The following is a 24,027-nucleotide window of genomic DNA, read 5'->3' as shown; positions in this document are numbered from 1 at the left end:
CTGCGGGGCTGGGCTGCTGGCATGGGAGTGAAGCTGTGCCCACCTTCCCGCTTAGCACCGGGTCGCTCGTCAGTGCGAAGTGAGCTCATTTGTTTCCTAAATAAACTGGAATACTGGAAAAGAAACGTGTGTAAGTGCCGGCGGCACGGCTTGGAGCCCAGAGGAGGATTGGAAATGAGAAAACAAGTAGCTTTCAGCGTTTGGAGACAGAGTAAACCGAACAGCCTACTGGCTGAAGACCCGTGAGAATGAGCCCAGCAAGTTGCGTGTAGCTTGTATCCACCTCCGTGCTGTGCTAGTTGGTGAAAACACCTGAATTAGGGTGTGGAGAACTCGTGCCCAGCATCAGCTCTAGCTGTGGGATCCCCATGGGGTCAGGCAGGCAGTGAGACACCAAGTGCTGCTTTCTGGACTGTGCATGGGTGCACCGAGGTAGAAGGTAACACAGCCCGCATGGTAGTGCATTCAGCCCAGATACATCTTAGCTGCGGGTCCTGGAGAAAAGCTCAGTGCTCAGACACTCACCTGATCCTGATGGAGAAAGGTGCTTAGAAACTGAGACATCCCTGGCTTCCCCAGCGCCAGTATCTGCCAAGAATCTGCTCCCTGCCGAAACCCTGGGAGCACTTCTTAGCACCTTGGACTTCATGTGGCATTTCGGTTCCCTGTAGTTTGTTATGTCTCAAGCAGAGTTTGCACCAAGGCCCGCAGCCAGCCTCCACTGATGTCCTGGGTTACAGCACAGGACCTCACACCCTGCAAGCACCTGCTTTGTCATCCCGAGGTGCCCAGGCATTCACAACTGCTGCGAAGAAACCCACAGTGCTCTCCTCCTGCTTTGCACGGGATACGTGTGATGATAGGAAGTGGGAAATTTGCCAGGCTATGAAAAACTTCTCATCCTTAAGAAAGAAGTCCCTGCAGGGAGCCATTCCTGAGGAGTGGGCAAGGCAGCTTGGGAAGAGAGTCCAGGAATGCGGGACGCCTGCTTGCCGAGGAAGCACTGCGTCTGCCGGCTCAAAAGGAAAGAATTAGTGGAATGTTTGGGGGATCCAAGCTATGTCATTGTGAGATAGGAACTGCTAGGATTAGGAAGAAACCATTAATGGAGGAGGATTACAAACTACCCCAGTCAGTGGTCATAGGAACTTGGCAGATTCTGGAGGAGAAGAGCCAAGATTTACAAGTGATCTGGGGTGTTTTGGTAAGCTGGGCACCGAGCAGCAAGGCTGTAAAGGGCCTGAGCTGCATGGTGGCAGGCAAGGAAAACCGATGTTTTTATAGCATCTGATGATCAGAAAATGATCAGAGATATGTGTCGCTCCCTGAACTGCCCACAGTTCTAATATTAACTTTAAAAGAAAAAAATTAAAGCCATCAGGCTTCAGATCATCCATGCAGCTTTCAGCGGATAGGGAACAGTGCTCTAGGGACCGAGAGGGACAAGAAGGTTAAGAAGGATGGGCTCTGAAAACTAAGAACTGAGACAGAGGCTTGTCCCCTGAGTGCTCCAAAGAAGAGGGTGTCTGGACAGGCATCTGGAGTGTGAGGAGGCAGCCAGGTAGCAGGATGATGCCGGATGACACTGAGTAGAAGCAAGAGTAAGCTGGGCGTGGAAGTGTTTGGGAGAAAATGACTTGATTTTAATGGGCTGTGAGTGTAAGTCTGCAGATATCTATGGGGGAACACAGGGAAAGTAATTTTCAGTGGCCAGCATTGTACCATAAATTCTTTGCTACAAGTTTTGTAATTGCTTTGGTTTCCATAACACACCTAGCTCTTCTCTACTTCTTGACGTCACTCTTTACCATGGTGATAGTAAAATTCCAAGTCCTAAAGCAAACAGAGAAACAAAGTGACTCATGTTTTGTCAGTGATTCTCCAGCAGGTGATGTTAAACATGAATTCAGAGTCATAAATACAGCAATTTTATTGCATGTATTAATTGCACATGCTAGTATAATGCAGCATAATGATTCTATGCACTAATGACTTAAATATATATATACCTCAAATTATTTACTTTATTGAGGTTTTCAAAGCAGAATGTCCAACAAAACTGAAGTCTAAGCAGAAGAGTGTGACATCTGTTTAGGAAAGATTCACTCAAAGACTACAATTCTTCAAATCTTGGCCGTGTTGAAGCTTGTATGGAGGGGATAAGAGAATGGAGTTTGAAAGAAAAAAACCCACCCTGTTTGTTAGTTTTATTAGGAAGGTATTTTAATGATAATTTTCCCCTCTGTTCTTTCACAGAGTGATAAGAATCTCTTTTCTTCTTCTTTCTTGGAGGGCACTGGAAGCCATCATGGGTCAGCTAGACTGCCCTTTATCCTTTCCCATCCATCACGGTTCTGGCTGGTGATGGGTTCAAGGTGTTGCAGGTTTGAGATCCTAAGCAGTTCCTAATGCCTCCTCCACACACTGAAGCCTGCCTTGTTTTTTCAGTAATCCAACCTTTCCCCTTCACCCACAAAAGAGTTTAAGGCATCTGCTGCCACAGCTTTCTGAAGAGAGCGGGAAGGCTGATAAAGAGTTTTTGTTGCGCTTTGATTTCTAGGGGAAAATTTCATCCTAGGAATAATGTCACACTGACACATTTTTCTCAAAGGGTAAAAAGGAAGCATGAAAAATCCCAGGAATATAATTTATAGCTGGCTTCAGTGCTGTTGTGGGATTAGAAAGGCCAAACGGGGCGCAATAATAAACGTGCCCAAAGATTTTATTTTTCAGGGTCATAGATGAGGCATGGAAGTAAAATCCTACCTTGTGCAGCCCAAGAACTTCAGCGACTGCTGAACTGTCATGTCTTGCTTTAAACCACACGCGCCTGCACACTTTGCTTGGGGTTTTTAGCTCAGTCCAAAGGGGCTGAGAGGAAACTGAGAATGACGTGGTCAGCACACGAGCACCGAGGCTTCCAAGTGCTAGGCAAGACAGCTTCTGCCTCTCGACATGCTTTACTGTAACAGCATCTGTGAACCGATGTGGTGATTGTACAGGGTGAGAGAGAGCCTTCCACAGGGGCCTCTGGGAAAGCTGGGGAGAGAATATCATCCCAAAGTGGTTCAACGTTAAGCATCACACCCTTACCATTATTTAACTTTACGTGATCGCTAGCAGGATAATCGGTGTTTAACATCTGTATTATACATCGTTCTTGAGGACGGTGTTGACAGTGCTGCCTCTGACGCAGCCTGAATGGTAAATGCTCTGTGGGTGCCCTGCCCAAGATAGAAATCTCTGATCTTTTCTTCAGTCAGACTTGCTCGTTTCCTCTCCGACTGAGGTGTAACTTCTGAGTGAGCTGTGAAACCGTGGGGTTGCTGCCATAAATGCGAACAGACAGAAACATGTGTAGATGTTAAGCAGGAAGAGCTTGCCAGATAGATCCTTGACGTTCATACCACCGCCTTGAACTTAATGGTGGTGAGATTACAAACCTAAGTACCCCAGGCTGCAGGGTAATTCCTTTGGGACCATGCGTACCACATCTGGATCAACACAGTCTGAGGTCTCAGCAGATTTTTGTGAAAGTGTGGTTAAAGATATTAAATGCAAACCATCACAGGGGCAACAGTGTTGAAACTCCTCCCTGCTCCTTGCAACAGCCCCTAGACACAGAGCTGCCAATGGCCAGGATGGAGAGGCTCCATAAATCTCATTCACACCTTCAGGTCTCAGACTGCAAAGGGAACTTTCTTCAGGATCCCTTTGTACAGAATATGCAGACAATGACATTTTTGTCTTGGTTTTCATTTCATATTATTGCACCAGTTGTCCTGGATAAGATCATAAACTTGTCCTCACTGGTAATGTGCTTTCACAATGTCTGGAGGAGGCAGAGGGAGTTTAAAATTAATGCACTTCCTAGCATGAAATTATTCATGGCTCAACACTTGTAATTACCAGGGCCAAGTTTAGGAAGCCCATAGTTATGAGGAATTTGATATTTTAAGACTTAAAACAAATGTTTTACAAGTTTTATCCTTTGCCTACTGCAGAATGCATTATGTCCTGGTAGAACAGCAATGTGTGCGTATCATCCCCAGGCAGTCCCATCAGCTCATCACACCTGTCAGCCATTCGTCACCAAACCATTGCCCATTAGATGATAAAATCCAGTGGAGGTGGGGGGAGGCCAGTCCAGCCGTTGTGCTAATTCCCCACCCTGAGCAGCAGGCTCCTGTGGGCCCAAGGCATCCTGTGCAAAGTTCAAAGCTTTTTGGAAAGCAGTGAGATCAGACCAATTAGGGCTGTCTGCCTACACCGCACCTGTGTCAGGAGACCTGCTCCCCATTCCCTCCTGGGCTCCCCATTCCCTGCCCTGCCTGCCGCCCCGGCTTTGGGCTCCTCTCACCATCCCTGGTTGCGGCGTAACTCAGCTGCAGTTCTCCCTCATGTACGTTAATGCAGGATCAGGATTTGGCCCTCTGTGCCATTCTGTAGCAAAAAGGGACCGGCTGTAGGCTGCATGGGGAATAGAGCTTGATTCAGTATTTAATCCAGGTTCTTAAACTGTATCACATTACCGCCTCTTCACTCCCTTTGTTACTCCGTGATTTGTTATGTGTTCTGAGGGGTCCCACACAATCCCTGAGTGCTTCTGCAGCTGAGTCAAAGCAGCTCCTGCTCTCGCGGGAGATCAAGGTGCCGTGCAGCGGCAGGGTTTGTCTTCAGGGGAAGTGCTTTCACACGAGACCTGCTGCTATCCCTCACCATGCAGCACGTGGCTGCTAGGTTCTCCTTCTGCACCAGCAGTGCTGCTCTGCATCCCTCTCCCACTGTTTCATTCAGAGGAAAGGGGTTTGGATTTCAGTTTGTACTCAGAAACTATGGTTGAGTCACTATCAGGCAAATAAATATTTTTGACCTTATTTAAGTGCTGAAGGACTTGCTTCTGTCTCTCTGCAGGTGTCCCTTACACTTTCAAACAAGGAGATATATGAATATCTCAGGTCAGGTGTAAATGCTAATGATTCAGTTTTGAGCGACACGTTTCAAGGTGCCCCACATTTTGGCCGTGGCTGAACATGGTCTCCAGGATGCTTTTTGTGTTGGAGTTCATTTGCTTCGTGGTTGTGATTGAAGCTGTGAGAGGGAAAGGGGTTGGAGCTGCTGTTCTGCATTGGTGTCTGTGAGGAGATGCAGTGAGAAGATTCCTCACACTGCGAGTTTATTATCTGAAAAAAAACGGGAGTGTGTTTTGTGTGTTCCTCTTATAAACACAATGAAAGTTGTTACTAAATGGCAAGCAGGACAGTTGATTGTTAGTGCTTCCTATGAAGGCTAAGGGGTCCTCCAAAACCATGTGACATCTTCCTCTCATCTGGTCGTGCCATTTCTAGTATACCTTATTCATATGTATTAAAGGCATATTTTCAGCATTTAGCCTCCCCTTAGGAGTAAACTACAAACAAGACCTTCATATGATACACAGCCAAAACAACCCAATTTTATCACAAAACTGGGCCAGTGTTTATGGAGGAACCACATCCACAGCTAAGTGAAGCTTCTGAGGGCTGCATTGGTTCCTCTGGAATGAGGAGGAAGCATGCTGGGCTGCAGCAGGCAGTGCAGCCTCCAGCAGCCTTTGCAGCAGAGCAGAGCTGCCGCTGCCTGGGGAAGGCCTGCTGCTTCCCTGCTTTCTACGTGAGAAACACACATAGAAAGGCATGTGATAAAGCAAAAAAAAGTCTTGCTCTGCATTTTGCATGCATTGCTCAGTTTGCCATAAGCATAGGATGATGTGCTTGATGGTGTGTCTGCATATCACGGAAAAAGTCTTAGTGGAGGATGTAAAAAATTCAGGAAAACACAGCAACGTACCAACCTGTTAGCGTCCCACTGTGCACAACAGTTCAGCCTCTCTCCTGGCCCTGTGAGCAGCACAGCATACACGAGGCATTAACGTGCACCACAGAGTCAAAAATGATTTCAGACAACGGATCCTGCTTTGGCCGAGGTACTCTGAGGGCTGTCAAACGGTGTCGCTCAGAGATTTATCTCATTCTTGGAAGGACAAGTCCTGGAATGTGCATATGGGAACCACATAGGCAGACAAACACGGTTCCATCCAGACATTGTGAATTAATGCCATGGACGACAGTTTGGATTTTAAAATATCTGGCCTAGTTTAAGGCTACCAGATGCCAGCTTCCATCTTTCCAGGAGCAGGACCCGACCCTCTGTAGCAGTACCTGTCAAGATCTCTGCTTTAATCATCTCAGATGGACATAGGAAAAATCAATCTGTCCTACTGAGAAAAAACTTTTGAGATCACCCCTCGAGAAGGATTGCAAGTAATCCCTGTGCAAAGGCTCTGTAAAGTGATCTCTTTCAAAATCATATGTATGAAATTAGTTATAATCTGCATGGTAACGACCCACATTTTCAGCTTGACTTGCATGGCACGATAAGGAGAGCACAGATGGTTCCAATGGAGGAATTTCTACGTACTGCTCAACGTGCTGCACTGAGATCTTCATTGCGTCTCAAAGGCTGAGCCATGAAAACCTGCACAATAAATCGAGAATGACGGTGTTTTTCTGGCAGAGCTTGACCCCATGCCCTTTGAGATAAGTGACTAATCTCCCACTAATTTTAGTGGTACAGGATTAGCACTTCATAACTTAGGACCTAATTTTTGTTTGTGGCCATAAACTCTAAAATGAAGGAAAAAGAAACCTACAGCGGGAACTGCTCAGGGAGCCTTACTTTGCAAGCAGGTCACTGGATAACTTTTCTGTGTTAGCTGATGCTTTTATTTTTATGCAATGTAATAAAAGCAAACTGTTAATTATCCTTCAGAGCACTGCTGAGAGACAGAGTGGAAGACAGATGGGGCTCTGGTTTAGATAGAGCCCCTTGTGCAGAGGAACCACACTGCAGGCACATGGAGCAGACACCAAGCAGCATCGTACTGAGCCAAAGTGAGAGCATTCACTGAAATCAGCAGGATGTTCAAAAACAGAGTACCTGTGAGAAAGAACAAGTTTTGAGGAACTCATCCTCATGTCCAGGGCATGCAGATCTACAGGCATAGAGGAGATCCTGGATCCGGGTTGGGCTGCCCAGCAGAGTTTGCACAGTCCTGGACTCACACAGCAGCAAATCCTTGATTCATGGAGCCCAGTTCTCTACCAGCTCCCATCTCATCACACACAGAAATGGCACGGAGTTGTGTCTCACCGGGTGCCCACAGGGCAGGAGCACGCTCTCTTCCCCTGAAGGAATCACCTGTGGAAATGCACAGAAGTTAAATCGTGAAGTTGTTCTTTCCCAGTTACACAAGAGGACTGTGATCCATTTGAAATAAATTCTTATCAGATAAAGAATGAGATTTGGAGGGAAGTGCAAATTGTCCCATTTGTTGGTGCCACTGCCAAGAGCCTTTCCTCTTGGCCCACATTCTACTCAAACAGAGCTAACAGAAAGCTGGGAATTGTAAAAAAAAATGCAATCAAAACAACGTGAAACAAGGATGACGTGAATCTAAAAGAGAAAAATGGAGTTTCATAGGCACATCCACTTACTGAGAGGAAAAAAGACAACCTGATAAGAAAAGAGTAAGTGAAAAGAACCTCATCAGGAAGAAGAAAATGCTATCACTTCTGCTTATAATATTATCAGAAAACTATAGGAACCACGAGGAAGTCTTTCTAAAAGAGCTGATAAGTGTTCTATCACCTCCATGGTCTGAGCGGAGCACCAGTGTTTTGTTTTTGCTAATAACCTCATTTATCTCTTGTGGTCTAACGTCTCTGGTTAGAGGCAAAGAGCACGTGGAGTTTTCTCCCTTTGTGTTCGCAGTAGGCAAAGGATGGTTGGATGGCGTGAGCAGGTCCGGGGGCACAGCCCTGGTCTGTCCCAGCCCTGCTGAGTGACTGCAGCCAAGTCTGGCCCCCTCCCTGTACCTGTGTTTCCCTTTAGACCACAGCAGAGCTTCTTCAGCAGGCTGAGTTCTTGCACATCAGAGGAACAGCTGGATTTCAGAGATCTCGTCCCACCTACTTGAGGGCCATGAGATGAAGTCAGGAAAGAGCACCACAACAGCCCTGTGTACCACGTCCTGTTCAGCAGCACGAAGGAGATCCCAGGCGTCCTGCCTCCAACCTCCTCTCTCTTGCAACACTGGAAATATTTTATGTACAACCCGGTTAATTAAAATTGTGCTAGCAGACACTTGAAGTACTGAAAACTAATATGCACCTGCCAGGTCTAAAGAAATTTTCTTCAGAGAAACTATTGGATCAACATACACTTAAACCTGGCCTGTAAATGTTTTGGCCCCAGGGCTTTTCTCATAGTACATTTAAAAAATGTCATCTCAAGTTAATCCTCCTCCTAACAGTTGGTAGATACGGTTTATCTGATCGAAACGACAGGACAAAGGGATTTTACTGACTTTATTTTCATTATCATTAAAGTAAATGTTTTCGCATGTCTGAAAAAAAAAAGGTGTTGGAAAGTTATCTTATGCCATGGAATAGAAATTGCCTCATGCAAATCTTGATTCAATGTTATTATACACTACTGTAAATAATGTAGTGTTGATTCAGAGAGATCAGCGGGAGGGGATATTGCTGCTAGTTTGTTCATTTGTTTCCCAATCCTGCTGGGGCACTTGAATTCCAGCTGCTGGCTTTGCTGGCTACAGGACCACTTCCCTAAGCATGTAGGCTGTAAGGCTGAGCAGCAGTGCTGAGGACATTCCATGTTTCATCCCTCGGCCGCCCCAGCTTAACTCTCTCTACAGGGCTGTATTTGGGAATAGAAATGGGATCTGGCTGTTTTCTCCTGCCCTGGTGTGTCATCCCATCTCCTCCCACAGGAAGGTACAGATCATGGGGCACAGATAATGTGCACTGTCTGTACTAGGCTGATCACTGAGTTAGTCTGAGGCATAAATTTAAATAGGTACATACAGCCCTGGCTGAGGGATATATTGCAGGTAGATGAAGTAAAACACGCTAACACAATGTCCTCAAGGGCTTTGTTAGGTGAGAAAAGTCTGCACAGCAGAGCCCTTGATGAAAGGTTAACCCTCCATACTTTGCCCTCATTAGGACAAAGATATTCTATTAATGAGAAGCAAAATCCCATTCATGTCCAAAATGGCAAGATAAGACAAGAGGCAGCTCTCTCAGGAGACTGTTCAAAGTTGCCTTGTGTTTAATTTCAACCTTTTGCTTCAATGGTAGTTGCCCACAGCCGTGTTTTTGTTAGGATTTCACTTCTGACACAGGTGCCTGGGGATGGAGCACTGCTCAGTCCTCTCTTCCCACTAGCACTGGCTGGTGCAGGACACCTGTGAGACCAGAACATGGCTGTGTGGTACGGCCAGGAAAGAGCCTGGCGTTCCTTTCTAACGAGCAGAGCACAGCAGTGCAAAGCATGAGGAATGTCTGCGTAAGTCCCTGCAGAGCATGGGCACAGGGAGCAGGAATGGCCCAGACCTCCCTTTCTTAGCAGTGCTTCATGGCCCCATAAAAAGAGATCATTAACAAAAATCCCTCGGCCTCCCCAGCTTAACTCTCTCTACAGGGCTGTATTTGGGAATAGAAATGGGATCTGGCAATTTTTAAAGATTCAGATTCCTTAATCATTCATGGTGTGAGAATGTCACTGAATGAGGATCCGCACATAAGCCCCCAAGATGGGAAAATACTGGGAGCTTTTGGTTGCTAAGGAATAAATGACATTAAACGGAGCACATATCCTTTCCCCATGCAGCATCTGTCTGGTGGGAATGAGCAGCCCTGAGTCTGGTATGCACTGGTTCGGTGTCTCTAGAAACATCTGGACAGCCAGACAGGAGTGGGGCTTTGATTACTGTTCTGCACATTTCCTGCTGCAAAGCCCTGGTTCCTTCCATCCTCTCATTCCCCTCTCCCATGATGTGATGGGGAGACCTGCCTTCAGAGCTTTAAGAGACTCGTTCCACAGCTGCTGTGACAGCGGTGGAGGCGGCACACACAGGTGCCACTGTGGGGCAACAGAGCCCAGAGAGCAGCTGCTAGGCACACACCTGCCGTGGAGGCATGCAGGAGGGCACCTCGGTCTGCCATCGGAAGTGAAGAAACATATGGCACCCAGACACAGCCTGCAGCTCTGGCTTTCCAGCTCTTCTCCGAAGGCAGTCTCCCGCTCTGGTCTCCCTCTGCCCGTTGAAGTTGGTTTGTACAGAACACAGAACCAAAGCCAGGCCTCCACCACTGGGGCCAAGATGTTTAAATTCACCAGAGGTATCTGGATCCCTGCTGTGGAGGCAGCTCCCTTCCCATGTCAATGTGGATACCAAACACATGTAGTGCTATAGCAGGAAATCAGCCTATTTGGAACCCAAATGTTCACATTTCTGCTAAGGTTTACTTAGACAGAGGAGCAAGCCAAAAATGGTGGTGTGGAAACAGGAAAAGCAACACCACAATGCAACCATCCTCAGGGCCTTCTCTTTGGTTTTCTCTGGGTAGGTTTGCCTCTGGCTGCTCTCTGTGTAATCTACAGCTGTCTGAGTCTAATGAGCTAAATGACTGTAAGAGCCTCGCTTGGGTGCTCCTTGGCTTAGCAGCTCCAGCTGCACACAGGAGAGCCGGGGGCTGAGTCAGGGATTTTGTGAAAGCAGCAGCTCATGCTGGGATGACCACAGTGTGCATAAAGGGTCGCACCAACTGCAGACCTGGGACTGTAAGAAAAATGCGCGGGGAGGGCGAGCGCAGAGATGGGCACACGGAGCAGGCAGCTCTCATTTTTGGGCTTCTTCAGAGCTTTTGTATTTCTTTGTGTCCAGCTAGCTGAGGCTTAGACTAATGAGTGAACTGTAGTTGCTTGTTAGGCTGGGGAAGAACTTGAGGCTTGAGGCTGTGGCAAATACTCATCCAGACCTTCAGAGATTGGGACGTTTCAGTGCCTAAAAAAGGTGAAAGTGTTATTCAGCACTGCCTCCATCCTTCACCAAATCATGAGTCACAGAATCAACCTTCTGGATGCTGAGTGTTCGTTAGGCAGGCTGACAATGAAGAAGTAGCTTTAGTGATCACAGCCTAGTGCACGTGTAAAAGGGGTCAGATGGGAAAATGGAAGGTAGGTTTTATTGTAGACCAGACAAAATGAGCTGGAAGTAAGGTTTTCAAGGAGAGCAGGTTCAAGTCTCCTTTTACCGGCCACAGGTACAGGCAGGAACAAGATAAGAAAACAGATTTGTGTATGCTTTACGCAAATGGCAGCATTCGATATGAAATACATCATCAAACACTGGTAGGTTTTGTTTTAGTCGTTGTAGAAGGGCTGTATCAGGAACCATGTCATTTAAAACACTATAAAACCATTCGAGGTGGAGGGGTGGGGAAAAAGGATGAATGAATAAAGGATCCTATTTTCATACGCTTTAAAGGTCTTATTTGAAGAAGAAAGGTTCTTATTTGTGAAACTGGAATAACATATTCTCAATTTTTTACGAAAATGTGATTTGAGTTGGGAGCAAAGGGTTCTTTAACATGTGCCAGGCATTTACAGGATCTGTGTTGATCCTGAAAATAACAAGAACTGAAGAGATCCTGCTATTGCAGAGTCGTTTTCATGTCAGTGGTCACTTCATCTTGGTGAGACCATATTTATAACAACATTTAGAATTACCTTGTAAGCTAAGAATACCGTGGGAAGAGTTCGTTGGAAACATTTATTTCTTCCTTCCTCCTTCCAAAGTTCAGGTGATGTATTCAAGCAGCTATAGGAGGAAACAGTGCTAGCTGTTCACGGTGTTCAAGAACATTAATTATAACAGATAAAAAGATGGATATTGAGTTATTTACTGCCGCTCATTCAAGTTTTAGACATTGAATATACCCATTGGTAACAATGCAGTTGTGAGTTTGAATCAGGCTCTGCACTCTCTTGTCAAATTTTCTCCCTGAATATCATTTTCATCCTGGAGTTTTTCCCAGAGCCCAAGAGAGAATAGCTAGGAGATTCTGCTGACAGCTCACAGGCTTCAGTTCACTTTGCTGTCAGGTATACAGACCCAAAGAGAAGTGGGAGAGTTGTCGAGCAAAAAATGGACCAAGTCACAGCGTAGAACAGATAAGTATTTATACCCACTTCATCAGTTGCATATCAGAACTTGGCGTAAGGTGTAGTGAAATCTGTGAGTTCCAGTGGGAGGCAGAGTTACCCTAGGTTTGAGCAGGTAGGTGAAGCTGGGAGAAAGGAACTGCAGTAAATGATCCCAAATGGCGGTGCCAAGCAGGTGGCTGTTTGTCCTAAGAAAAATCAAAAGAACACAAAACTCAGCCAATCATCACAAAATCTTTCCTATTTAAATGTAACCCAGTTTAAAATTAACTACCTGGCATGTGAGATCTTGAGATTCTTCATTGTACCTCCAAAAGAGGAGGTAGAAACTCTCCTTATCTGTCCTTGAAAACAGGCTAAGGCAAATAAGAAACCTTCCCAGGGACAGCCCATCCTCCAGCACCATTACCCAAGCTGCAGAGATGTTTTGTGGGAAGGGTTTGGGACACTGAGTCAGCACTGCACTGCTGGTAGCTCTGGCTTTTCCATGGATGGTTCCTATATACTATGAAGCGTTATTTATCTGCTGCAGCCCAGCCCAGCAGGATTGCAGGCAACATGAGAAACAAATGGGATTCTAGCAGCATTATGTCACTTGATGGATTTAAGAGACAGCTAGGCTTTTTTTATGAGAAGAAAGGAGGTTTGCAGATGCGAGGACAAAGCAAGGAGGTGTGTTTGAGAGAAACCTAAAGGGCCAGACTCATTGGACCAAGTGGCCTTTTCCTGCCTTGCAACTCTTTGCTTCCTCATGTCTATTTACGGACTGCAGCGTGCTGAGGTCCAGCGCGCAGCCATGCACTGAGGTGTGCCTGCTGCAGAGCACAGGGGGATCATTGCTGAAAAAAACAGTTCTCAGGGAGGAGAAGACTGAAAATGGCCAATAGGACAGTTCTGATGCAGATAAGGTTGTTCCTCTAATTAGATTTGACTATCTTACAAGTTACATAAAAAGTGCACTTTCTGCACTTCTGCACTTTTGACAAAAGGAAGGCAATTACTTGCAGAACTCAATTTCTGGGGAGCAGATTCTGGATCCCCACAGCATCTTGCCTTGCCCACCTCACTAGAATCCTGACATGTAAGATTGTCAGGCCTCCGAGACCCATCTCCTCACTGCTCTTCAATTTCTGGCTCCCCTCGGAAGCGCTTACTGTGCCCAAGGCAATGAACTCTCACAAACCATACCCTCTTCAGGCGATTCACAGCTCACTTTCTAGACAAATGCAATTCTCCTTAAAACCTAATTTCTTAATCCTCTCTTTTCCCCAGCCACAATGATAATCAGAGCACTCTGCATCAAAGAAATTCAACTCCCTTACAACATTCATTAAGCCTTCCAACCTGTCTGCCATGATCACTCACGTAATTAAATCAGCGTGGTATTTAAAGCTGGCAGTGGGAAGAAGGCATACCATGGAGATGTCTCAATTTGTTTTTCATTGCTGCTGCCCTTTGTGTCTGCCAGAGCCTTCCTGGCCTTCAGCTTCCTTCTGTGTGCATCTATGGGAGTTGTCTTCTTCTTGATCATGACCAGCAGAGAAAAGGGATGAGAAAGAAACGATGCAGTACGATACCACAGAAAATACAGGATACGCTCATTTTGTCATCCTGTCCTATGTTCATGTCTATGTCAACCACCTTGAGTCATATCATGAGTTTCCATGGCTTTAGGTCAAGGAGCCAAGACCTTGTATTTAGATTGAGAATCATCTGTAGACTGATGATGCTATTACATCATAATTTCATTTTAGTAAAGCCAGAGCTTTTCTTCATGCTTTGAGCTACAGGGTGAAAAGATCAATATCAGTAGAGTTGCTAATACTCTCCTCTGGCAAGGACACATCTAATAGCTCCTGGGACAGCCATGATGGGCAGGGTTTGTGTCAGCCTCCCTTCTGGCACAAACCAAAGAAAAAGGAACCAAAAGAGCCTTAGAGTTTGTAAAAACAGCAAGTGAGCTTTACTTTGCATCTTCCTCCACTTCTTGCTCACTATGGTAGGACCTCAAGCAGAAGTCTCAGGAGGTTGTCCCTCTGTCCTGAGCAGAGAGGCAGCACGAAAATACTAGAGATCCCTGGCAGAATGTGTTCCCAAGGGACTTCTAGCCCCTGTTCGCTGGCATAGGCAGCTCAGACATGTTTGCAGAGGTTTATGGTTCCGAGTTCCCCACATCTCCTGTGGAGATTCAAAGCCATTTCCCCAGTGAGCTGACCCAGCAAGTTGATCCATCTGTACCAACGTTGTTACAGATTCTGTTGTCCATTTTTAAGAAAAAATATTTATACTGCTCTTTGAAAAAAATGAAACATTAATTTCATGCCAGTGTGGAGCTCATACCTTGGGATTGTTCCTCCAGCTCCAGCAGAAAGGAACACACACAGACAGGCAGAAGGCTCGGATGAAAACAGCTCATTATACGGCTTGCATGAACTTTCTGAATTTAAGCTCCTTTGTCTTCTGAGCATGTGTCTCCAAGGCAACCATTTAACTACTGCTGGCTTTCCAACATGCTGCATTTCACATCGTCTGTCTCTTTCCAGAGTTTGAATCTAGACCCCTGCCTAAATACCTCAGAGGCATTTAAATAAAAGAGTTTTAAAAAAAGAAGAAAATGACTGTATTTTTAGCAATCAACCAGCACTGACTTACATGAGTGTTGTGATATTCTAAATGTCTCTAGCTATAATCATTTGGACAGACATTAGTTACTGTTGATACAGAGCAAAAGGCTGCAAACCATTGAAATAAATGCTAACTTTATCTGAGCCTCTATTTCTGTGCGCACTGGGCCCTCAAAGCTCAATCACAAGTCCCAAGAGGGCTGTAGATTCCTGTTAATTTTCACTTCTGATTGTGTCACAGATACCTCAGGATGAGGTATGTTGCTCTAGTCAACATTTTGTTCCTGTTCAGTTGAAAAATAAAAATATGCTTAGAAATAAAAAGGGAAAGTAGAGAGCTGCCTGTCCTTTTCTGGGTTGACAGCAATGGCAGCCTGTGTTGTTTCGGGTTTAGAGCCTGGGTGGGTTTGGCTGCAATTACTACTATTCACAGAATTTACGCTGCAAAAGTTAGAAATTATGGCAGGCTCACTACCCTTTTCTGTTACCAGCTATTGGGTTTATTGTCCTTATCTCAACCCACAGCTCATCTATATCCCCTTTTTCTAGTTGAGCCAATAAAGCATCATGCATTTGCTCTTGTGCTCAAGCAGTTCCTTTAAGGAAAAGGCTCAGAGTGCTGGTAACTTAGAGGGCCAACTGTGCCCAAGGATGCTTGGGAGTAATGTGTTGTTCCTTGGCTAATGAAGGCTGTGACAGCACATTTGGTTCCTTGATGGGAGCAATAGAGGAGGTAAAGTTTTCTAGGATGAAAACTTGTGCTTCAGTTATCCAGCCTCGTGCCTACTGACAAGATGAACCCAATGCACTTTGTGCTCAGCAGCACTGCAGCTTGCTGCACAAAGATCTGGATATCTTCCTTTAGATTCTGATGTAACACACTGGTTATCCCAGATACCTACTTTCACCAAACCTGTGGAAGCTCTGTTATCTTTGCGTCATTCTCCACATTTTCAGAAGTTTGCATCTGATGGACCAGAGAATAAAACCATGCACTGATCCTTTTAACCAAAGAGCACGATGGAATGAACATCAGTTAGAGAAGCAGCACTTAAGAAAACCCTACTCTGGAATCAGTACATAAGTAGGTAGGGGAAGCAGTGTGCTGGGCCAGAGCCTGCTGAGACACAGCTCCGAGCCTCCACTGCATGCTGAGCAGCAGCTCTCCCTGCTGCAGAGTGGAACGCAGGTGGTTGTAGAGTAGGAAGGGTTTTATATGTTATTACCATCAAACTAGGATCGTGTAGTAAATCTGGGATGTGACTGCATTCATCTTTCTTTTCTTCATAAGGAGAAAAAAGGCACTTAAAACAAGGGAAAAGCTTCATCTAGGCAGAGTGGATATAAATTTTATGTACTGTAACTAGCTATTTAACCTCTGCAACCTTATCTGTCTGGAGACCAGCTCACATAGTATCCATGAAATGAAGGCCTCAGGCAAATGGTCTGTTGAGTTTCTGTGCGGACTCTCAGATGTAGATGAAACATCATGAGACACGCAAAGGCGTATAAATCAGAAATAGATTTGTAGAGAAAGGGACAGATCTGCCAAGCCGCCATCGTGGTGCGACAGGCTCTTTTGTAAGCATCGGTTCATTCTGTAAGGACGGAGACCCTTTTTATTGCAGCTACCCACACACATCCCGTAACGACTGAATCCAAAGGAGTTTGGTGGGGAGGTAAAGGCAGACATTGGAATTCTTTTTCTTTTCCATTCTCACAGATGTTCTTACTTGGGCTTTTCCAACCACTACAAATTCTCCTTTGTAAATCTGATCAAGCCAAGGGGCACCCATTAGCTGAAATCCAAACAGGATTTCTGATGGCAGAGCCTGTTTTTTGTTTCGTGCAGAGGAAAAGCGATGGTTGATTATCTGCAGCTCTTGTTCGCGTTTCAGTAATGTGAACGACTGAAACAAAATCCCCCCTTTCACCTGACTTTTTAAACACCATGCGCTGCTGATGGTGCTTTCACAGCGTAAGGGACAGGCAGCAGGGTGCCAGGTGGTTCGCCCACAGCTCAGCCAGATTTCTGGCACACGCTGGCAGTGCACTCATCTCTGCTCTTTGCTTTTACCAAGACTGGTTTTCACTGCACGTGGGACAGGCGTTCTTGTGGTCTGCATTCAGCACAGGTTTGCCCAACAGACACTGAGTTCGCAGGACTCTGAGGCAGCCTCCTTCTAGTTGCCAACAAAGCTCTCTCAGGGAGCAGCCTTCCGCTGGCTGCCTTTACTGGTGCTCGCTGCCACGCTGAGTTAGTGAGAACTGCCAACAGCTCTTGCGGCAGTGAGGATGGGAGCGCTCTGTGCAGAGAAGCATGGCAGAAAACCCAGCCAGCTGAGCCTGACCAGCATGTAAGCCAGATCCCTTACAAATGGGAAGAAGTCATAAAACCTGCTGTGAAACATTAGTCTTAGCTTCAGCTGTTAGTGACTTTAATGGCAAAAGCGCCCTGTCCTCGTAAGAGCCCTTTACTCCATTGCTGGATTCCCCTGGGACTGGGAGCAGACTGATCCCACAGTAGCACTTGAACTAGTAGCAGAGCAATAAAAAAGGGGGAAGAGTAAGAAGAAAACCCAATGTGCTAAGCAGCAACCACTCCGCTGCTGGCTTTCAGCACAGGCAGGTGCTTATGGAGTTTCCAAATCCCCTTTATGGGAGTACTGCAGTAGTGATTCTCTCGGGATGTGTGGAGCCCTCAGCCAAAGGGAGACCTGCCTCTACCTGTAGAGAGGAAAATAATTCCTGCTCCTCAGTGACAAGCCAAAATTCTTCACAGGTATATGCTAGGAATTAAAGACCCAGCCCTATTAAAAGCAATAAATTTGTACCGAGGATGTTCTTGGCCCAATAGTGAGAGTAAATTGACACTTTCTGGCGCTATAGCCTCCTGCCAAAGGGTGGGAAAAGTAACCCAGGTAATAATAAAGTGATCTCTAAGGGTTTTTTTTCCACAGCCTGGCTTTCGGAATGTAAGCCAAATTCTAGCCTCGCGTGAGCCTCTACAAAGTTTCTTGGAGCTAAAATTCCGTTCTTCATTTATTACAAGCTGATCAGAAGTGTTTCTTGATCCAACATCAACACCCTTGGAAAGGAAAAGGCAGGAGGAAGGAGTGAGGAGCTGGAAGAGAGACAGAGCAGCCTGCAGACAGGCGTGCACAGCTCCCAGCGTGCTGCAGAGCAGCCAGGCAGAAAGACCCTCCGTCACTCACTGGGAACTGATCCAGTCTGAGCCTGCGGAGAGGCGATGGGGCAGACAGTGGGGCAGAGGGATTGGTACCGTATTAAATGCATACTGAGCGGCAGCTTTCCTGCTTTTTTTTTTTTCCAAAGAAGTTTCTAACTTGAAAGGTTGTAAGGAGTCACTGTCTCACCATGCAGCTGCACGGATCCTGCCTGACTCCAGGGATGTGCTGCAGCTCTGCCGACTGTGACCTCTGCATACACTGTGTGTGTCTGTTGGCTCAGGGTTCTCCTGCTGACAAAAGTGAAGCAGGGATGGCAAAGAGAGGAGGCAGAAAGAGATGAAGGAGAATGGAAAATAAGAGATAGCAAGAAATGGATAGCAGCAATGATGGGTGTAAAATAAGAGACTGAAGAAATGTAAGGGTTAGGATGTTACATGGAAGTTATTTTCTTACCTTTGAGCTCTAAAATGCTTGTGCTGACAGACCACCTAAGGCCCAAGTGAGAAGAGGGTAGCTTGGGATTCACCCCAGCAAGAACCTCAGCCTAGTCCTGTCCTACAAGTGGGACCAGGGTCCTGGCCTCTGGCAGACCTCCAGGGAGGGCCATGAGTGCTGAGAGGCATCCATGGGTACTGCAAAGTTGCTGTATTTTTCCAGAGAGTAATGGAGTTTAAAAAATAAATAAATAATTGAATAAAGAAAGAAAGAAAGAAAAACCAAAAGATGATGTTGGGCATGAAAGAAATTGCCCAGTTTTACTGTCACTCATTTCTCCAGAGGTTATGGATATCCATGACATAATGCCAGAAGAGCCCGATTCATCTTCTGCTGAAAGTATGGGACATGGGCTGGGCTGTATAGTCCAGTACAGCAGTGCTGGACCAGTACAAGACAAAGAACAGCTTGTTATTTCCCAGTGAGGTGACACAGCCATCCCAAGCCTGCAGGCAGCCTGAAGCTGGCAGGCACAGGGCAGCCACTCTGCCTTGGCTTCTTGAAAAATCAGAAGGTGCCTACAGGTAGTGTGGGACTCACTGCATCTTCCTCATCTCCTCATGCCAGGAGAGATGTCTTCACAGCACTGCACGTGCATAATATTAATCTGCTGGTGTTTTGAGAAGGAGCTGTTCAAACATTTTGCTGGGAGTAGTTCTGCGGGTGTGAAAACATACAGCCTGAGCAAGGTGGCAGGACGCTGAGGGCTGACTGATGGACCAACCTGCTGACAAGGGGCTGGAGGAGTGCTGACAGGTACTGCAGCCTGCATGGGGCTGGCGGGCAGCACAGGGAGCAAACACGATCATCCTCCTTTTGAGCAGGGGTTAGGGAAGAGACACTCCTCCAGTTCCTGCCTTCTGCAAGTGAGCAGCACTTAAACTCCTTTTTCCACGGGGTTGAAAAGCCCTGGAGCCCCAGCAGCTGAAGGGCCTCTGCATTACCTGTGAGCAGGAGAACATGAGTGCTGCATGCTGGAATCTGTGAAACAAGTCATTCTGATAGCCAAGGGTCTGGCTCTGCACCTACGGATCTCAGAGCAAACCCACTTGGGAAACACAGCAATATTCCCAGTTATGGGGCTGTTTCCCTCAGTTTCCTCATACTTTGACCATAATCCTTTTGTGTAGAAGGCAAAGCCATGGTATTACGATTCCCTACAACAGGTTGGGCCTCTGTCAGAGGTACAGCAGGACTGAAAGCATTCCCAATCCTGCCACAGAGCTCTGCAGAGTCTTGCTGGTTCAGTCTGCTCGTTTCGGTGACCATGACTTGCTAGTTGTCCTTCAGTGTCACATGCAATGTTTATGACCTCTGAGCAGCCCATCACTTTCTGCTCAAGCCGGTGATGATTTTATTTTATTATTTTATTATATAATGTAAATTGAGCTGTTGTGCAGCCCCTCGCTGGGGCAAACAGCAGCACTCTCCAGATGCAGTCACCAACCAGCTGTGTCACACTACTCCTGAGCTGTGTAGGTCATCTTACAGGCTATTAACAGAGGCATCTCCACTCTCAGTCTCCCTTCCCCTACCTTACAGAAAATCCCTGTTTACATCCGGCAAGTCCCTCAGCTTCAGCCAGGGTGAGGAAGGGGGAAGCATGCAGGACTCTGCTATCAGGGCCCATTGGGTATTTGAGCCTTTTTGCCGATGAATTTTCATTGCTTGTTAAAATGGTCACTTTCCTCAGACACAGATGACTTGGTGTGTGGGAAGGGACAGAGGTGTGACCGTACTCAACAGCCTCCATTCTCCTGTGCTGATAGGAACCTTAATGCCCACTGCTTTGTGTGACTTCCTTCTCTTTTCTTGTTTGCCTCTTTGGTGTGACTTTACTTTCTGTCTGAGCAAATATCACAGAGAAATCTCTTGTAAACAGGAGGACATGACATTTTTACAAGCTGAGAATTCAGGATGCATGGTGTGGTGTTTGTTTTGGAGTCCATACATCGCTGGACAAACACTCCATTATCCCAGCCTCTGCCTGCAGAGGCAGCCGTGCTCTGCGCAGCCCAGCATGGAGCACACAGGTTCAGCACTGATGTTGGGCTAGCCCAGATCCTTCTGCTTTCCAGTAAGGGCAGTGGCAGAGGAAATCACCCTGAACTCAGCACGTTCTGTTCCTAGAAGCCATGAAGCTCTGTTCCCATCTGCAGGCAAAGCAGCCGGGCCATCTTGGTTAATGCAGCTTTTCCACCTGGACTCCTCATTCTGACTGAAGACACCTTGCATGGACGAGTCTCTGGTGCCACGCAGCATTAAGAGGGCATCTTGCTGTTGGTTGGAGTAGGAGAGTAATACAAGACACAGGAAAGGTCCTCTGGACTTGTGCTTTCAAGAGTGACTCTTCCTATATGCTGCAACTTTTCAGGATGCTGGTTCTGGTTTCCTGGTGTCTCTCCCATCTCTGTTCCATCATCAGATTTGGCACTCAAATGATACTTAGGAGACTTCAAAGTCAGACACTTTCATAGTGTGAATAATGACAGAAGAAGCAGGGGGTGATGCACGGAGCCATGGCTGTTGCTCCAGCAAGCAGCAGGGTGACTTTGAATGTCTTCCCTCTGCTCCCTTCACAGCTGCCTCGCTTACCTTTACTCTTCTTCCATCATCACAGCTTAGGAATGAGCTAGTTGTCATTAGGAGGCTGTATCATCCTATCATAGTGACATGTAGACTTTCACCGGCTCCAAGTGTTTCCAAAGCATGAATTCTTCCATTTTATTGGTACTGTTTATTAGGTTTGTATGTAAAGCATGCACAGCAGTGCTGGTTGTTTTCAGAGTGTGCATAGGACAAATAAACATCTTTTGCTCCGCTGCAGGGCCTGCCAGCCCAGCCCCTACAGTGCCTTCAGAGACCAAGTACCTTCAGCAGGGCCTTCTGGAGGAGAAACTGTTCCTTTGTCACCGATGTCATAACTCGGCGCAGTTGATTTATTGCTTCCTGATTCACTTTCTCCAGTCCCACAGTGTTATCGTAAATGCGCGCTCCCCGGCAGGGTGACTTAAACCAGGACCGGTTCCTGTCGTCTGTGTCAAAAGGATCGAGATCAGGTTTTATAAGAAACAGCATGCAGGCCGGCTGAGCAAAGCTGGAGCTGCACATGCGCCTGCAAGGGCTGCTGGCAGCGGGAGCAGGAGCTCAGCAGTGCGTGGCGCGCTCTCCATGGCTCCAGCTGAGCTGAGTGGGACACAGCTCAGAGCTCACACGGGGTGATGAGATGTTCAGTGTCATGGGAGTGGAAAGTGAGAGACACAAGCAAATCTGGGACTGATACAAAATTTGTGTTTATGTTCTTTTAGTGGAAAATATTTCTTTTGTCCTACCCGGAAATCCCCAGAGGTAACATCTTCTTTTTTAACTCTCCCATCAAAACTTGTTTAAAAACTATCTACTTTGCTCCGACCATTAACATTTAATTGATTTCAAAAATCAAAGAAAGATTGCAAAGCAAACAGAAGGGTATTTCTTCTTCAACTTGTTAGTAAATTCCAACTAGAGCCTTCATTAAGCCACATTTTCCATCTCAGCATATTACTATTATTTATCTGTGCAACAGCACTGGCGTCTTTCTGTGTGTGGGGGTGACATTCAGTGCAAACACAAGCAGAAAGCTCACATCCAGCAGAAGAGCTGGCAGCTTACTGACACGTACGGATCTCAGTCTCACTGGGATTTGTCTTTATATTTCTTCTCTTGGAGCACACTGGTTTTCCTGGTGGGGTGTGGAATGTGTATTTTTCGGTCCTACCGCCCTAGGGACTTTCAATTTGGCAAGGAAGCAAAGACGCCAGCAGACAGGAGAGGGTCTAAAAACTCCTGGTAGGTTTGATAGGATGAGCAGCAGTTAGCAGTGTTAAATGGATTTACATGACATGGTTGTCTGTGACTGCGGAGGACTAGACTCAACATGCAGACGATCTTTCCAGGCCTGGCTGCCAACCTGGGCATGTCAGCTGGTTCAGCTGCAGATGCAACCAGGAGACCCCTCTCCACACTGGTGTCTGCCACCAGCCTGCCTGGGCAGGTCCCTTCCCCGTTCAGAGATGCTGGAAGAGGAAGCTGGGTTGGCTTCAGCTGAGCTTTCTTTTTATAACTTGGTGTGAGCTCTCGTGTTGACAGCTGTGTTTCGGTGTGCCCTGTCTCCCAGGGAAACTTGCACAAGGGGCTGATCTGCTTTGAACGCAATTATAAACTGTACCTTAAAGTGGTGCAACTTACTGATGAAGACAAACTCCTCAAGGCTGAATCTTTCCCAGTGAATGCCATCCACGAGCTGAGCAATTGCATATGGGGCAACACCCATTCAGGCTTTGCCAGGCTTAGACTTTCCCTAAACAGCTATTTTTAGGGCCGATGCTATGTAAATCCCAGCCTTTCTCTCTCGCTGCTTCTTCTTATTTCCTTAAATCATGCAGTAGCAGTTGCTTGGCTCCATCTCTGAATTCTGCCTCCAAAGGGAAGGGAAATATTTTGAACGTAAATCTTTTCTTTCATTTTGTGGCTGGGAAAGACCCAACCTGCAAAAACTGGGCCACCGAGTGACGCTGGCACTTCAGAACTCCGGTCCTGCCCTCAGGAGGAGGTCTGTGAGCTGTGCTGCTCCCGATGAGTCCCTGCAGCACACGCTGGACGCAGCCCTCACCCAGGGCTCTGCTCTGAATGTGCGATGCCCAGAGCAGTGCCAGGCGGCAGCTCTTCACCAGCTCTTCACATCTGCTGGATGCAAGCAGGGTGTGCGGCTGGGGAGGGCTGTCCCAGCAGGCTGAGAAGTCGGCTGCACCACGGCCGCGCACAGAGCTCGCTCACTACACTACAAGAAATCCAGCCTTGGTTTTCTCACTGCTGCCCTGACCCTTCCAGAGGCCCAGCAGTGGTACAGCACAAGGGCTCTCAGGCCAGGCTGGCAAGGTCTGGATTTGGCAGCTGAGGTTTGAAAGAGTTCTGAGTTTTTTGAGGATTCACAACACACGTCAAAGCTTGGCCTGCTGCGTCAAGCCTGCTGTGTCACTCCGGATGTTGGGATGGGTGTTCAGGTGTTGAGCCACCGTGGCTTGTTCCTTTTGGTGTCAAATTATTTGTGATTCATGTGTTGCCGTGACATCACTTCCCAATAAAAAGCTGGGCTATCAACCCAGCTTGTCTTCTGCCAAAGCACCTGGCAAAATGCCTGGCCGCCTGTCTCCCTTTCACCAGCAACCCACGTGCCAGCAGTGTGACTTGCCATCAGCCCCCAGATCACCTCCTGGTGTCTCAACTCAGTCCAGCAGAGGCTGGTGGCTTGTAATGACAGCTTGTGAGGCTTTGGCTGCCTGGCTGATGGCAAGGAAAGACTGCGAGGTTTGGCTCTCGTGGCACTGCTCAGTGGGGGTTGTGTGCCTTCAGGCAACCGCATGCACAGGGTGGGCATGTGGACGTGTGGGGGTACGGCTGGGCTAGGAGGGTGGGTGCATTTCTGCAGCTCCCTATGCTCCTGTTTGTTCAGCTAACACAGTTGCTCTCATTCAAGAGCAAAATCACAAGGGAATAATTTGCAAACAGCAACTGAATGTTAAATACTAATTTGTATGTACATGTTTGGGTTGCTTTCCAAAGTCCATTTATCATCTCAATCCTCTCGCATCTGCTGCCACAAGGCG

Source organism: Lagopus leucura, unplaced genomic scaffold (genome assembly GCF_019238085.1).
Source record: "Lagopus leucura isolate 7727_CA_CO unplaced genomic scaffold, USGS_WTPT01 Super-Scaffold_806, whole genome shotgun sequence".
In the NCBI taxonomy this organism is placed as follows: Eukaryota; Metazoa; Chordata; class Aves; order Galliformes; family Phasianidae; genus Lagopus; species Lagopus leucura.
Note: the sequence above shows the minus strand (reverse complement) of the source record.